Source organism: Acipenser ruthenus, chromosome 11, assembly GCF_902713425.1.
Source record: "Acipenser ruthenus chromosome 11, fAciRut3.2 maternal haplotype, whole genome shotgun sequence".
NCBI classification, from domain to species: domain Eukaryota; kingdom Metazoa; phylum Chordata; class Actinopteri; order Acipenseriformes; family Acipenseridae; genus Acipenser; species Acipenser ruthenus.
Window position 1 is genome coordinate 22,396,116 of NC_081199.1, and position 5,430 is coordinate 22,401,545.

The 5,430-nt window shown below is 38.1% G+C and overlaps 1 long non-coding RNA gene across 1 annotated transcript; it reads left to right on the plus strand.

Moving 5' to 3' along the window:
* The first annotated feature begins 448 nt into the window (after nt 1-448).
* Nucleotides 449-2,004, plus strand: LOC117426187 (uncharacterized). Its single transcript, XR_004548088.3, has 2 exons — nt 449-769; nt 1,702-2,004. It is a non-coding gene; the product is annotated as an uncharacterized LOC117426187 (long non-coding RNA).
* Nucleotides 2,005-5,430: the final 3,426 nt, after the last annotated feature.

Genomic DNA, 5,430 nt, shown 5'->3' on the forward strand with positions numbered 1-5,430 from the left:
TGCTAGCGATTGTCTATGCCATCTAAACGAGTGTTTATTGCTGACAAGTCGTTGCTGGTGCTGCTGAGCGAGCAGGAGCAGGGCGCGAGTGAAAAATTCGGCTTTGACGGGATAAAATCGAAATTATGAAAAAATAGCTTCAGTATAGTTGCAGTGAAAACTGTTAGTGTACAGAATGGGAAAGTCCAATAAAATAGCAGTGTAAAGCCTGAAAACAGAAACGACAACAGAGAATGTTCCCTTTCAGAAAAAGTACTTTCGAGCAGTCTATATTAGAATTGTACTTGAAAATGTTCCCTTTAAGAAAAATAAAACGAAATGAGCTTAGAAAATAACCCTTAATATTGCACAAATTAAAGAAACCATATGTGATCACTGTACTTGATTTCTGACTACAAGTGCTTGCTGTGGACCATTGAGGGTGGCTGATGTCCGGTTGTAGGTGGGAACTTCAGTTGTGGGGACCGGAAGTGCTGAACCTGAAAACTGCGGCCATGATTGAAGTGGCTGAGCCGTGTATTGATTGAAGCAATTGAGACAGCGATGGTGTGAATAAGGGACAAAGGGACTTTATCCTCAAAAATGTTGTTATGAAGCTGAAGGATGAACTGTTCAGGTCTGTCTGTTTGCTGCGCTGCTGTGCTGGAGAGGAGACGACAACCATGACTGGAGAGGAGGGGCTGCTGCGCCTGTGCTGGGACTCTGGGCGAGCGAGTTTGCAGAAGCGCGTGTGCGAGAAGTAGGCAACATGGGTGTAGCAGATATAAAGGTACAATTATTATTGAACTCCATACGCTCGCTTCCAGCTGGGATGTTGATATTGTTGTCGTGCAGGGTTTTTAAGAGTTTGGCGAGTGGCCAATCCTTATGACATAGCTGCTCAGGAGGCTGAGCCTGCTGGCAAGGGGTTTTCATCTCCGTAGTGCCGGGGGAGCAGGTCTGGTTGCTGGGTAGAGGTCTGCATTAGAAGTAGACGGTACTGAGCTTCCATTGGAGAAATGATTAGATATTTTGAGGAGAATCCGAAAGGGATGAACTGGTCGCAGTGTATGCTAAAAAGCTAACACAAGAGAGAGAGCATAGGCTGTGAGGGGTTTAAATAGGGAGTCTAGATTGTTTGATAGGAGGATAGGAGGAAGTGGAGCCCTGGTTACCGTCCCCCCGAATTACACACAAGGGTTAACATGTATGTGTGTAGTGGTGCACGAAGTGTGGGTTATGTAGCACGGGTGATTTAAAATGTATATTTGCATTTAGGCACAGGGATTGCACAATCACGTCATGTGCAGATTAAAATAGGTGTTTGTATGTGAGTGTGACAGAGATCGAATGATTCTTGGTGTTAGAGCTCCCTCCCGACCTGTGAGGGCGCTGTGCAAAGGGAAAAGAGTACCCTTGAATAAATGGCATGACAGTTTATTCCCAGGGTTAGGTGGAAGTTGGCCATCTTGAAAGGGGGCGGAGCTACAGTACACAAACTCAATGACCCATACGGGAAACGGCGTAGCATCCGCGGATTGGAGGAGCAGATGCGCTCGTTAACCAAGGGGTCATGAGTGAGGGTATAAAAAGGGGACGTAGTGAAGTGATCAGTTCCTTTTGTAATCGGTTAGATGAATCCTAAAAAGGAGAACTGTGAAAAACGTGAGTGTTTTGTTTGTTTGTACTGTCTTGTTAAAAACCTGTTTGTTCATTGATTAGACAGCTAACACGATCCGGAGCTGTTGCCAAAGGCCAGCACCAAACCGGACAAGATCATCACTTATTTCATGAAGAACTGCATTTGCACCATGAGCACGAATTCACTCACTAAAGGACTTGTGTATGTGTTTTGTGTTACGTGTGGGTGTATAAGGAACGGGACTTTTTGGTTGCGGGTCAAACCCGGGGATTATAAGCAAAGTAATACATGCCGCTGTATTGCTTTCTATCATTATTGTTTACTGTTTGTTTTGCCGTCAGGCTTTGGAAAAACAAAGATCATTAAACACCATTGCACCTGAATCTCGTTGTCTGTCTGTTTCTTCTGCACTGCTGCATTGCTTTCACCTGCACTACCTTACCCACTTGGTGACAGTGAGCATGGGGAGTGCACAATTAGTTCACGTCCAGACTTTGCCGGGATTCAAGTGAATGATTAATTAGCAATCGGGTCCCAGCACAGCAGTAGATAAAAGCAGTCATGAATCACTCACACTGGGTTGGGTGTTCAGTGTGGAGAGAACGGGAGAGAGAGTCGGGAGTAAGCTTTAGACAAATAAATACAATTGCTATTTGTGCTGGTTTTACACCAGCGCGATATGTGTTTTATTTAGCGTTTTTCTCCAGTGTTTGTTTTGTCTGTCTGTTTTGGCCATGTTATTGTTCAATCTTTTATTTTTACAATAAACCAGCGCAACATCGCATTCACTCAGTATTCTGTGTCCATATACTTCCTATACTAGTTTGACGTCACCACCAGCCATCCTGATCACAGCATGACATCTGAAATATTAGCATAGCCCCACCTTAATTACCATAAAATGACACCCACTGGCATGACATTTAGAAGTACTGTAACCCCCCCCCCCCAAAAAAAAGGACAAGGTCAAGTGGATTTTTTTCAGGAATAGTGGCACTAAAGTCATAGTGCTACCTCATTTTTTTGTTGTAAACATAGTCAGTTTTACACTAGTATTTAGAATCAATTCATTACTTACCTTTGCTGTGAACTGTACTGCTATACTGTATCTTTTGGTAATTAGGTGGGAACGGACTTAGGACAGAGAGCTGGAGACATTTCTTTACACAGGGAGTGGTAAGGGTAGGAAATGGAGAAAAAGACCAGACTTGACAATGTTTTGAGATTAATCAGATACAGTAGCAGGAATGGGCCAAATACAATCCTTTTGTTTGTTACTTGTGTTATATTTCTTAAGTTTTCCTAAATCAATTGCTCCGTGAAATACACGGAAATGAACATTTAACACTTATGAATCTAACTGAATTCATGAAGGAATCAATTTTCAAATAATATCTCAGTTGCCTTTACTAGAACTAAACACATTGAAAGCAAAATTAAATTTGAAATCAATAACCAACTTTATTGTCACAATGTACACTGAATATCAAAACTTATTATTATCTCCAAATTCAAAATGTATACAATCTGCTTTTTATCTTTTGCATGTTACAATTGTTGGAGGTGCAACCCACTGTCTGGCTGCCTTCAGTTTGCTTTTGTTGCTTTTTGATTTGTGCAAACTGCCTATGACTATTTCCACTTTATGAAAGCTTGAGTGGCAAGTGGATAATCTATGCACTGCCAGGATTTTGCTTGAAACTTGGCGCGATTAGAAAGAAAAAATAGCTGCTTAATTGTTTTCAGATGTGCGAAGCAATAAAAAGCAACCCAGGGATGGGTGTGTGACTTGAAGTTAGATTGATATATTTATGTTTATAAATATGTATTTAAAAGCCTGCTAAAAAATGAATTACATGGACATTTCGGTAACACTTTAGTTTAGGTATCCATTATAAGTGGTTATAAACAATCTATAAACATGTTATTAGCTATGCAATTAACCATTATGAAGTATCATATATATATATATATATATATATATATATATATATATATATATATATATATATATATATATATATATATACACATATATGGCTGCCTCCTAAATTGCTCCTTGTTCCTTCCAGGTTTTCCTTGACTTGGTTCTTTTTCATTCTCATTAATTTTTTCCCTGAGAAAAATAATACACAATACATACATTAGTATTATTATTTTAATCTCCAATGATTACATTAAAGGGCATGAATTATATATATATATATTACACACCACCTGTGGCTTATAAACAACAGTTCAACATAGAAGCCTGAATCTACAAATCTCTAAATGCCTATTACTAAAAAAAAATAAAAATAAAAAAAAACATAGTACTATTGTTATATTACAATATGACACTACAAAAATACTCCTAAATAAGACAGAAGGCAAACCAACCACCAAGAAAATGCTTACATTAATATGTTGGCTGCAAAAGAAGAAATTACAATTTTTGTAGTGTCATTTTAATATATAATAATAGTGGTATTAAGGTTTTTTTATGCAAAGAAACTTGTTCACATTGTAAAACAGTACTGTATGTAACAGGATTTACCAGATTCAGATGAAATCCTGGGTGAAACTCAAAAAACGTGCTTGCAGCGTGATGTAGTGACGTCTGTCTCCTTGAATTTTGCATCCCATAATTCCAGAAGGGTTGACATTAGTCACGTGTGTAAGCCTAATTTTGAATCACTGTGTGAGCTCAGCATCATGGAGACAAGTGGGAAGGTAAATTGATGTTTACTTAATGCTTAAATTAGTGTAGGCATTTAGGGATTTGGAGATTCAGGCTTCTATTGGGAACTGTTGTTTTTAATATCTAACAACAGCTTTCACTTTGACCTGGGGCCAAAGATGGCTGCCATTTTAGTTTCCCAATGATAAAAACCTAACACTTCAAGATATTGACTTCATACTCTGTACACATATGTATTCTGTGATTCCTTAGTTCAGTTCATTCATGGGTGTCGTACAAGAAAAAGTGTTTTTGATATCTGGGAAATGCTTGATGCATTATCAACAATATAAATACAAAGTGAGGGGAGATATGGTTTAAAATGTTTTGGGTTTTTTTAGCTAAGCCTTTAACATAGGGCTGCAATTTTTTCTATTGCATCACTGTGTTCCTTAAGACTTATTCTATGCCATTTTACTTGAACCTTCATCAGGTTGCAAGGTATCGGTTTGTCCACTTAAAAAGACTTTGAGAACGTCCATGGCTCTACTGTCAAACTCGACACATCTCAAACCATTCACTCTTTTCCCAGTATGCTCCTGGAATATCATCTGTTTAAATATTTCCTTCATCTAATGTTATGAATTATGATGCTACCTCCTGTGCCATTTAGAGGCTTACAGCAATAACAAAACAGCAACCTAAAGCTTAAAGGTATGAGTCTGACACTTGTGATCATTTATGTGTAGCTACTCCTGAAGTCCTGGGTGTCGCCAGAGCCTATTTCGGTGCATGATACACATACACATAATGTAAATCTTATAATTAATAATTAACACCTCATGCAGAAAGCCATCACTACAGTCCACCTTTTTTGTACTGAATTGTACAACTGCAATCAAGTACAACCAAATTATTATGTATCTTATTAGTTATTCCAAAAAACTAGTGATGGCTTTCTGCATGAGGTATTAATTATATGTTTTACATTATGTGTATGTGTGTGTTTTATAGTTAAGTTGTTTTTAATCATTGTTTAAATTGTGTGTGAATGTGTTTTTATAGTTGTTTTAATATGCTTACTAATTCAGTTGCTTTAATATGCTTTTATATTAAGTTTCTATACAGTATTGTGTAAGTTTCAAGTTCT